Source organism: Bos indicus, chromosome 1 (genome assembly GCF_029378745.1).
Source record: "Bos indicus isolate NIAB-ARS_2022 breed Sahiwal x Tharparkar chromosome 1, NIAB-ARS_B.indTharparkar_mat_pri_1.0, whole genome shotgun sequence".
In the NCBI taxonomy this organism is placed as follows: Eukaryota; Metazoa; Chordata; class Mammalia; order Artiodactyla; family Bovidae; genus Bos; species Bos indicus.
Window position 1 is genome coordinate 42,135,666 of NC_091760.1, and position 12,550 is coordinate 42,148,215.

Sequence of the window (12,550 nt, forward strand, 5' to 3'; positions counted from 1 at the left end):
CTGTGCAGCCATAAGGAATCCACAGGCCTCTACATATTCAAAAGAATACTCGTGCATGCCCAGTTGAAAAGTTAGTGATCTTAACTAGCACAGCCAAACTAGACACTGGTGCTGCTGCTGCTAAGTTCCTTCAGTCGTTTCTGACTCTATGCGACCCCAGAGATAGCAGCCCATCAGGCTCTCCCATCCCTGGGATTCTCCAGGCAAGAGCACTGGGGTGGGTTGCCATTTCCTTCTCCAATGCATGAAAGTGAAAAGTGAAAGTGAAGTCGCTCAGTCCTGTCCGACTCTTAGTGACCTCATGGACTGAAGCCCACTAGGCTCCTCCGTCCAGGGGATTTTCCAGGCAAGAGTACTGGAGTTGGGTGCCATTGCCTTCTCCAAAACTAGACACAGAGGACTCCAAGTTCAGGAAAACAGCTTAGGCAAACATCTTATTATTTATGCTCCATGTCACGTGGAGGATTTGCATGTCTTTTGTAGCAGGAATTACAACGACCTTGATTACTAAAGGTGGGTTACAGGTGAAATGAGTGTAACTAACGATTACCGATGGTTTTACTCACTGAGAATAACCTGAAGATTATCAACAGCTTTACAACCAAGGCTGTACAGGGGAGAAAAAAAAAAAAAAAAACATGGAGTCTAGTAGAAGGGATAGAAGTCATCTAGTGGAGGCCTGCACCCTGCATGGATGACTCAGAAGAGGAAGGGACATCACAGGGCCATGGATTCATGCTTCCTAGGGGACAAGGGTTTTGAGCCACATATGAGGAGCCCTAGCAACAGGTGAATGGATAAAGAAGATGTGGTATAATACAAATATATATATATGCATATATGGGAGTATTACTCAGCCATTAAGAAGAATGAAATTTAGCTGTTTGTAAAAACATGGATGAACACTGAAAGTATTAAGTTAGTGAAAGAAGCCTGAGATTGAAAGATAAATATTGAATGGTTTCACTTATAGGTACAATCTAATAAAATAAATGAAAGAATATAACAAAACAGAAACAGACTTATAGAGAACAAGTGGTTACCAGTTGAGGGAGGAAAGGGAAGACAGGAAGAGTAAGGGAAGAAAATTAAGAAGTACTAAGTACTGGTATAAAATTAAATCCAATGATGTAATACAGTCAGTACAGTGAACATGGCCAATACTTAACTTTATATGAATTATAAAAATATTAAATAACCATTGTACACCTGAAACTAATATAAGTGAACTATACTTAAATAAAACAATTTACAAACATCATTACAATATTAAATATGAAGTAAAATTCAAAATATCATTATGAATTTCAGGTACTGCAGTTTAACTATAAAAAGGAGGGCTACATATGGTGAAAATACATTGGAAATTTCCATTCACAATTCAGCCAATGATGTAATGTAATCATCTCAAGTTTGTATGGAAAATAGGAAGTGATATTGTCTGAATTCTGACTTAAGGTGTTATAGATTCAACAAAAAAGTTTAGAAATTTTAAGTCATATTATAGTATTTTATCTTTATAATTTTTAAGAAAAGCAGATAAACCTTTTTGAAGATCTGCTCTGCTAAGTTTTATATTCTCACATAATTTCAACTAATAAGTGTATTAATTATATATATATAATCCATACAACTTATGTTTGATCCTCTGCTCTGTGTATAGTACTGTCTCAGTGCAATGCCATACATAGAAACCTTATTTTTAAGTAATTTGCAGTATACTGGAAAAGACATGCCTTTTTATATCAAACTAGAAATAGAAAATATCAAAATGTAGAATTCAGGTGATAATTTTACTGGTAGGTTACAGAGGAAGAGAAAAAACATAAATATTGCTAGGAGTAAAAGTATGTATATATAGTATATATTTGTATGTGCATGTTTTTGTATACACATTTATTTTTATATAGCTATGAGCATTGTTCCAAAGTTTAGACTTAAGAATCAAAACCCTGTCTTCAAATCCTGACTTGTTCATCTATCATCTCTGTGACATGGAACAACTATTAAAGACTTTGTTTCTTCATTTGTACAATGAAAATATTAATATTTACATCATGGAATATTTTGTAAGAGTTAAATATAGTAATGTTTATAAAATACCAATTTGTTGTGGACAATAAATTGTGATTATTATATCAATATGCTTAGTAATTCTTTAAAAAGAAATTATCTTCTTGTTAGTAAAAAATTTATAGCATATTGTTTAATAATTTTTATATTAGTTTTTTACACTATTCAACTATAAAAATACCAAAAATACATGACAGCAGGACATTCACAATTGTCAGATTGAAGAATGGATTGTAAGTTTGTTGCTAAGCCAGCAGAAAATATGGTTGTCAAACTTTACCTATGTGTCAGAGTACATGAGACTTAGAGCAGTGATGAGTGAGTTTGATCAAAATGTTGAAATCACACATACAGGCCATTTTATGATGAGTCTATTCTTCAATTCTATGTTGAAAGATAAAATGTCTTGCTTACTTTTTTCATAAAATGAAGGGTTATGTGTACATAAAGCATTTTTTATGAAAAAAAAAACATTGTGGAATACATTTTTATTTCTAGTGGTCTGAATAAAGCTATATTTATTTTGCTTCTTACCAAAAAGGAAAGTTCCCAAGAGAACATAAAGCCATCAATTAAAACTATCTCTGTCAATTAAACCCCACAAAAGTGTATTTTTAGGTACAGCTGTTATTTATAACCCAAAGACCATCACTGATTGGCCTTTAAAAGTTATGGTTCATGGTTCAATCTTTCACTGCCCTAGATAACAAAGCAGGCATGCTGTTCCAAATACAACAGGTACATAATGAGAACTAAATATGTTGAGAACTAAAGAGATAGGAATGGAGCTAGGCTTTAATTTTTGGTTCTTCCACCATATGACCTTCAGCAAGTGTCCCAGGCTCTCAGATCTGCATAAGAATGTCCCCCAAACTTAGTGACATTAAACAACAAAAAACGTTTGTTTTTACTTATAAATTTGAGCAAGATTCAGCTAGGACAGTTCATCTCTGTTTCAGGCTGTATTTATCTGGGGCAGCTTTACTGGGTCCTGGACATCGACATCCCAGGTATCCCAGTAACCTGGCTGACAGTGTGGTGATAGCAGATAGCTGGGAGCTCAGCACAGCCATGCACCAAAGGCCTAAGGTCTCCACCTGGGCCTCTTCATGGCTGCTTGACCTTCCCCTTGGCATAGTGGCTAGCTTCTAAAAGTAACCATCCCAAAAGAAACAGGCAGAGGCTCTATCATCTTTTATGACTTTGCCTAGAAACTCACTGTAATTACAAATACACCCAGATTAAGAGGAAAAAACATAAGCCTGAGCTTTTTATGGGGAAGGGTCAGTCAGTTCAGTCTCACAATTGTGCCCAACTCTTTCCGACCCCATGGACTGTAGCACACTAGTCTTCCCTGTCCATCACCAACTCCCAGAGCTTGCTCAAACTCAAGTCCATCAAGTCAGTGATGCCATCCAACCATCTCATTCTCTGCCGTCTCCTTCTCCTCCTGCCTTCGATCTTTCCCAGAATCAGGATTTTTTCCAGTGAGTCAGTTCTTTGCATCAGGTGGCCAAATTATTGGAGTTTCAGCTTCAGCATCAGTCCTTCCAATAAATATTCTGGACTGATTTCCTTTAGGATGGACTGGTTTGATCTCCTTGAGTCCAAGGGACTCTCAAGAGTCTTCTCCAACACCATGGTTCAAAAGCATCAATTCTTCTGTGCTCAGCTTTCTTTATAGTCCAACTCTCATATCCATACATGACTACTGGAAAAACCATAGCTTTGACTGGATGGATTTTTGTCGGCAAAGTAACATCTGCTTTATAATGGGGCAGAGTATCTACCAACATTGTCAGAAGGAAATGTAGAGTGAGAAGTATTGTTGGAGACATTTTGGGAACACACAGTCTACCATAGCAAGGTGTTATACTTTGCTTAATTTCAGTTTCTTCATCTTCATAATAATATGCTAGGCACCCTTCTGATTACTACGTGTATTAACTCATTAAATACTCACATTACCTCTAAGCTAGGTGCCCCATTTTACAGGTGAGAAAAAAGATGCACAGAAAAATAAGCTGCCTGAAGTGACAGGGTTAATAAAATACAGGAGAATTCAAAGCCATGTAATCTAGTTCCAAAGGTCACACTCTTTATTATCCTTTGTAACTAATTTTTGTATAGAAAATTATATAGAAATGTATAGAATTATAAAAAAATGTATAGAAAAAGTTTTGCACAACATGAGACCTATTCTGAATGCTTAATAATTATAAATGGTTTTGCTGTAGCTATTATTACTCTTGTATCATACAGTGGGTCACAGAGTGTTTTCTCTTTGACAGTGGTTTTACTTACTCAGAAAAGTAGATTTACTCTGCCTTAAGGAATATGCAAAAAAGGGATATTGACAGAAAAAGTTGAAAACTGATATTACTAGATGTCTAGAAAAAATAGTGAAATAGAAATAAGAATCTGTGATAAGAGACTAAAATTTTAAACAGCATCTTATTTCAGAGAACCTCAAAATAAGATGATAGACTCAGTAGGCACACTTTTTAAAAGCACTGCTAAATAGCAAGGAAGTAGTATTCTGGCAGGCTTTATTTGGGTTGACTAAAATACACCTAGGAACACCAAAGGAAATAAAAATAGTATGAGAAAATGAATTTTAGGACACTTAAAAAGTGCTATGTATTTTTAGGAAAAAATGTGGTTAGCTTTTTATTTTGTGCCATTATTATTATTAGATTCTATTCAAACTGGTATAAAAATAAAAATGGTGTATAATCCTAAAAACTGCTAACATAAACCTTTGTTCCCCACACCTTAACTTTCAGAATAAAAACACTTACCTTACTTTCATACTAAAAATGGCTTTAGAATTTTAATTCCACATGTCATCAGTCTCAGACTATTGAAGTATTGCTGACATTATTTTCCTTGTAATGCTCTGTTCTTGAAAGTTCTTATCTGTCAAATAAAAACACAGTTTAAAATTATTTTAATATAAATTATTAATCTGTGAATGATAAAAAATGGTGAGAGGCAAAACTAAGATCTGTGTATCTACTTTATGCTAGTTAAAGGCAACTTACGTGGGTTTGCAGTATATATGTCTGTTTATGTTATAATTTTTGTGTCTCATAGACAAACAAATAAAAGAAGTGTCTTTCTTCTATATTGATGTCATCTCTTTTACCTAACCAAAAGTTTAAAACTTCTAGTCTGAGACCTGGGTAGTAGTCTTTTGGTTCATTTCTCAAAGTCTTTGGTATGTTGACAAGAATCAGTTCCAAGTATGTGCAGTTTGGAAACAAGCCCAGAGGTTCATAAACAAGTATGGGACTGCTTTCCCAGAGTCTGGTCTCTCCGTTTTCTTCCTAGTACTTTCTGAATCCCTCAAACTCCTCTTCAAGGTCCTTTGTCTAGACAGCTAGCTGGGGCTTTCTTTGTTCTACTCTGCTGTACACTTCTGCAACTGGATCTACATCCAGAACCAAGTGAGAGGAGGACAGAAGGAAAAAAAATGCAATGAAGGTTGACTCCACGCTCTCAGAACCACAGCTTCAGTGAAAGAGGAAGAAGGTTTTTCCTTCTCGGGAATTTTGTCTTCTGTGAGCTCCCATTACTGACCACCACCACCAGCCTACAACACAATTACATGAGGTCTTGGCATGAGAGAACAGGAAAAGAGAGAGAGAAAGAGGGAAGGGATTTCCATATTCCTAATTGTCTCCTGAACATTTCCCACTTCCAGAGACAAGGTGAGCTGGACCTCTGTGAGCTGTTGGCCACTTCCAGGTGTCCAGTCCATTCAGTTGAGGCTCCAGCCCAAGCACCGGGGAAAACAGGGAGGAGACAAGGGGGAAAGACTGGCAAATTCATAACCAGCTTGGTAGTACCACAAATTTGGGGTTTCTCCATTAGGCCTGGTTCTACTTACTTTTCTGAGCCCTCACAGTTGCTGGGGTGGGGAAGTGGGGTGGTACTGTGTTCAGATTCAAGAGAAAGTCCACTTTAAACATTTCTTTGGTGGAAGTAAGAAATTAGAATTCATGACAGGACAGTTTATGTATATTATCTTCATGAGGACTTTATAGTAGCTCCCCTGCAAGGAAAATTAGGTTGAATATCTTGAAGAATAATCCACATTTTATTAGTAGTAGACTCGTATTTGGTCTTGAAATTTTCCTTCAGTATTTATTAAGAGATTAATCTGAAAAACAAAATATTTGTGCTTATTTAACCTTAAGTTTTAGGGGTTTTCCTTTTGTTATTATTTTTCAGTTATCTGATCTTCCCTGCCTTCTCTGCTTATATGACAGCAAATTTTAATTTTTATGACTTCAGAGTAATATCTAGGAAAACAGTAATGAGACTGCCTATCCCAGTTTATTAAATTTCCTGAGTTCTAATGTTTTAGAAATGATGCACATCACATATTTTACTAATAAGTCATTCAGGTTTATCTAAACTTACAGACTATTGAGCACCTATGAGGGAAAAGCAGTCAATTATATTAATATTAGCTCCTGTCAGACAATACACAATTGAATATTTCATCATATGGTAAGAAGTGCACAGCATGATATGCCAACCAGGATTTCTCATGGTTCCTTGTCTTAAAGTTCTCTGATAGTAGAGAAAACCTAAAAACATTGCTAGTAATATATAGCTTGCTATGCTAAAGCGCTTCAGTCGTGTCTGACCCTGTGCGACCCCATAGACGGCAGCCCACCAGGCTCCTCCATCCCTGGGAATCTCCAGGCAAGAACACTGGAGTGGGTTGCCATTTCCTTCAATGCATGAAAGTGAAAAGTGAAAGTGAAGTCACTTAGTCGTGTCTGACTCTTCAGGACCCCATGGACTGCAGCCTACCAGGCTCCTCCGTCCATGGGATTTTCCAGGCAGGAGTACTAGAGTGGGGTGCCATTGCCTTCTCCAATATATAGCTTAACAATGCAATTTTTGAAATATAATATGTGTAGGACAGATCATACATTTCTTGATTTTGTTTTAGCAGACAAACCTCTGTGTGTGTATGCATGTGTGTGTGTGTGTGTGTGTGTCTGTGAAATACTATTCAACTATATTCCTATCAATACCCAGAGAATTTAATTTTCTGAAATTTCAGGTATCAATAAGCAAAATTATATGGCAAGGTATGTACTTCATTAATATTAGTGTTATTTCAATAACTATACTCATTGTATGAACCTTTAATACATGCTATTCTATAAAAATTGTTTTGTACTTTTTAATGTATAGCCCACCTTTTATTGTTATTTTAGGCAACCACTTAAAGTTCTTCAAATCATAAATGTATTTTTTAAATAGGCTGTGTATTTGATTATTTATTATTTTGTAATTATATATTTATATGTTTTACATAGTCTATATTTATATATTTTACACATTATATATTTATATATTTTGCATTTTATAGATCCCTGCTGCCAAATTGCATTGATTTTATTTTTTAGCATTCATGATACTTTTATCGGTAAGTAAATGGCAACAGAAAATTAAAAAAAAATCATTTAATAAATATTTCATCAATAATTTTGTAATTTGATTATTCTCAATTAAATGTATTTACTTCAATTATAGAATTAGAAATTTAGTGAAGTGTAAATTTTGTAAAATATAGTTGATTGAAATATTTATTTATCCCCATTCCCTCAGCACACTTCACCAAAATGAGTAAAAGAATATAGAAGGTTTACACTAACAAGGGCAAAGCAGGGGAGGAGAAAACACGTCACATGAGAATTATCAGCATGTCAACAAAACTGCAGAAAATGAAAATCAAATGGAGGCCTGATAGCTCACTTAGCGATGGAACTTGTATGACTGCCTGTGGGGAGAGAAGCTACTTTCAATTTGTGCTGTTCTGTTGGGTATATACCAGTGAGTGGCATTGTCAGAAGAAACGTGTATGTTCCTCTGTAGTAGATACTACCAAATAATCCCCCCAAATGGTAGTGTCACTATAAACTAAAATATAGAATTACTGTATATCTTCTTTATTCATTCTTTCATTGACAGAGATTGACTTTTTCCATATCTTGGCTATTGCGAATAATGCTGTAATAATGCTGTAGTGCAGGTAACTTTTTCATATCCTCTTTTCATTTCTTTTGAATATATACCCAGAAATAGGATTGCTGGGTCACTTGGTAGGTCTATTTTTAGTTTTCTGAGAAACAGCCATACTGTTTTCCATTTTGGCTACACTAACTTGCATTCCCACCGACCAGTACACAAGAGTTCCCTTTTCTCTACATCCCTGCCATCAGGTATCTCTTCTCTTCTTGATAATTGCCATGTAGTTGTAAGACTACATGTCATTCTGGTTTTCATTTGCATTTCCCTGACTATTAGTTGTATTGAGCATCTTTTCCTGTACTTGTTGGCCATTTGTATGTCTTCTTTAAAGAAAGGTCTTTTCAGTTCCTCTGCCTATTTTTTAACTGTACATTTTTGTTTTTGTTATTATTGAGTTATGTGAGCTCCTTATATACTTTAGGTATTATCAGTTTATCAGATATATTATTTTCAAATCTTTTGACCCATTCTATCACTTGCCTGTTCATTATTTTTACCTGTTTCTTTTGCTGTGCTGAAGCTTTTTAGTCTGATGTAGTGCTACTTGCTTTTGTTGCTGGTGCTTTTGCTGTAATATTTTTCTTTTTTTAATCATTGCCAAGACCAATATCAAGATGTTCCTCTATGTTTTCTTCTAAAAGTTTTACAGTTTCAAGTCTTATTTTTTAGTCTCTACTCCATTTTGAGTTAACTTTTGTGAGTAGTGTCTCAGTCAGTCTGTTCAGTTGCTCAGTCGTGTCCGACTCTTTGCGACCCCGTGAATCACAGTACACCAGGCCTCCCTGTCCATCACCAACTCCCAGAGTTCACCCAAACTCATGTCCATCGACTCTGTGATGCCATCCAGCCATCTCATCCTCTGTCGTCCCCTTCTCCTCCTGCCCCCAATCCCTCCTAGCATCAGGGACTTTTCCAATGAGTCAGGTCTTCGCACGAGGTGGCCAAAGTATTGGAGTTTCTGCTTCAGCATCAGCCCTTCCAATGAACACTCAGGACTGGTCTCCTTTAGGATGGACTGGCTGGATCTCCTTGCAGTCCAAGGGATTCTCAAGTGTCTTCTCCAACACCACAGTTCAAAAGCATCAATTCTTCTGTGCTCAGCTTTCTTCACAGTCCAACACTCACATCCATACATGACCACAGGAAAAACCATAGCCTTGACTACACGGACCTTTGTTGGCAAAGTAATGTCTCTGTTTTTTAATATGTTGTCTAGGTTGGTCATAACTTTCCTTCCAAGGAGTAGTGTCTAGTCAGGTCCAGTTTCACTTTTCTGTCTGTGGTTAACCAGTTTTCCTTACAGCATTTATTGAAGACACTATTCTTTCCTGATTGAGAATTCTTAGCTTCTTTGTCAAATATTAGTTATTTATTTGGGAATTTATTCCTGGGCTGTCTATTCTGTTCCAGTGGTCTATGTATATATTTTTTATACTGATACTATACTGTTTCAATTTGTATAACTCCATAGTATAGTTAACTTCCCTGGTGGCTCAGATGGTAAAGCATCTGCCTACAATGTGGGAGCAGAGAAGGCAATGGCAACCCACTCCTGTACTCTTGCCTGGAAAATCCCATGGACAGAGGAGCCTGGTAGGCTACAGTCCATGGGGTCACTAAGAGTTGGACATGACTGAACGCCTTCACTTTCACTTTCATGCATTGGAGAAGGAACTGGCAACCCACTCCAGTGTTCTTGCCTGGAGAATCCCTGGGACGGGGGAGCCTGGTGGGCTGCGGTCTATGGGGTCACAAGGGTCGGACACGACTGAAGCAACTTAGCAGCAGCAGCAGCACAATGTGGGAGACCCGGGTTCAATCCCTGGGTCAGGAAGATCCTCTGGAGAAGGAAATGGCAACCCACTCCAGTACTCTTGCCTGGAAAATCCCATGGATGGAGGAGCCTAGTAGGCTACAGTCCATGGAGTCACAAAGAGATGGACATGACTGAGCGACTAAACTTTCTATAGTATAGTTTGAAATCAGGAAACATGGAAGAAACACAAGCTGGAATCAAGATTGCCAGGAGAAATATCAATAACCTCAAATATGCAGATGATACCACCCTTATGGCAGAAAGTGAAGAGGAACTACAAAGCCTCTTGATGAAAGTGAAAGTGGAGAGTGAAAAAGTTGACTTAAAGCTCAACATTCAGAAAACAAAGATCATGGCATCCGGTCCCACCACTTCATGGGAAATAGATGGAAAAACAGTAGACACAGTGTCAGACTTTATTTTTCTGGGCTCCAAAATCACTACAGATGGTGACTACAGCCATGAAATTAAAAGACGCTTACTCCTTGAAAGGAAAGTTATGACCAACCTAGATAGCATATTCAAAAGCAGAGGCATTACTTTGCCAACAAAGGTTCATCTAGTCAAGGCTATGGCTTTTCCTGTGGTCATGTATGGATATAAGATTTGGACTGTGAAGAAAGCTGAGCACCGAAGAATTGATGCTTTTGAACTGTGGTGTTGGAGAAGACTCTTGAGAGTCCCTTGGACTGCAAGGAGATCCAACCAGTCCATTCTGAAGGAGATTAGCCCTGGGATTTCTTTGGAAGGAATGATGCTAAAGCTGAAACTCCAGTACTTTGGCCACCTCATGTGAAGAGTTGACTCACTGGAAAAGACTCTGATGCTGGGAGGGATTGGGGGCAGGAGGAGAAGGGGACAAGAGAGGATGAGATGGCTGGATGGCATCACTGACTCAATGGACGTGAGTCTGAGTGAACTCCGGGAGTTGGTGATGGACAGGGAGGCCTGGCGTGCTGCGATTCATGGGGTCACAAAGAGTTGGACTCGACTGAGCGACTGATCTGATCTGATCTGATCTGATGCCTTTAGCATTGTTATTCTTAGAATTGCTTTGGCTATTTGGGGTCTTTTGTGGTTCAATGAATTTTAGAATTGTTTTTAATATCTCTGTGAAGAATGCCATTGGATTTTTGATAGGGATTGCATTGAATCTATAGTTGGTTTGAGTAGTATGGACATTTTAGTGAATTATTGCAGTAGAGGAATATGGGCTGTCTTTCTATGTGTTTGTGTTGTCTTCAGTTTCTTTATCAAAATATTGTAATTTTCCTTGTAAGGTCTTTCACTTAATTGGTTAAATTCATGCCATTTTATAGTTTTTCAGCTATTGTAATGTGACATTTATGTTCAGGTCATAATTGATTATATATATACAACAAAAATGACAGGGACTTCCATGACAGTCCAGTGGTTAAGACTTTGCCTTCCAATGCAGAGGTTGTAGATTCAATCTTAGGTTAGGGAGCTCAGATCCCATATGCCTTGCAACCAAAAACATAAAACAGAAGCAATATTGTAACAAATTCAATAAAGATTTTTAAAATATTCCACATCAAAAAAATCTTTTTAAAAATGACACACATGACATTGATATTGCTAATAAATACTGCTTATAAGTTAATAAAATACAAGCAACCAGTAGAAAATGAACAAAGGATATAAAAGAATTCATAACCAAAAGACCAATAAAAATATGAAAAAATGTGCAATATTAGTGGGATTTAGGAAGCTTCAATTGAAGTAACAATATTTAATTCCATGTGTTGTCAGAAGGTAAACGAGTCACTAATAATTATAGGATTAGTAGGGGGAAGATTAGGCTGCTCAATTACATTTGTTTGACCTTTTGAAATATATTTAGAAATGTAACATAGAAATAAGTGTTAAATTATACATATACCCTGGCCCAGAACTCCTACTCTTAGGAACGGAAATGTAAGTATCAACATGGGGATGTTTACTGCAGCATAGTTTATAAAGTATTTCTTTCAAGTAGGCGATTGTTGATACAACTGCAGATATATTACAATGAATTACAGACATTGACATGGAGAAATTTTCATGCTATAGTTGATAATTGATAAAAATAATCTAAAGTTTATTGATATTATCTCAGTATTGAAAAATCAACAGTATGAAATCCTTCAGTTCATACATATGTAAACATACATCTACACAACAGCGTGTTGGCATTTTAGGAAAATAATATTTGAAGAAGGAATAAAAGGTACGAATAAGCAAAATTTCTAAATGACATTTAAAGTAAATATCCATACAAAAAGCATATCTGTTATGTTATATTAGATGCATGTTATATTCAAAAGCATGAATATTTTGAATATAGAAATAGATACCACAGTGAATGTTTAACCTGATCGTATATATCTGAATAACTTCTCCTAAAAGAAAACATTGGAAACCACTGAATCAAATAATACTAAACTTTCCTTCTGCAGTATTGACATAATGTTGGGAAACATTCCTATTTTTGGTGGTTTGTTTTTCTTTAGAAATGAAATGTACATACTCTATAAATAGAGAAAAAGGAAGTGGTAGACAAAGAAGGGATACATAAGAAAATAATTTAAAAGTTCTGAAGAT

The 12,550-nt window shown here is 36.4% G+C and overlaps 1 protein-coding gene across 5 annotated transcripts in view; it reads left to right on the forward strand.

Annotated features, from left to right (window-relative positions):
• The window catches only part of EPHA6 (EPH receptor A6), a 1,027,581-nt gene that overhangs the window by 426,210 nt on the left and 588,821 nt on the right, over positions 1-12,550 (forward strand). The gene's annotated exons all lie outside the window — the stretch shown is intronic.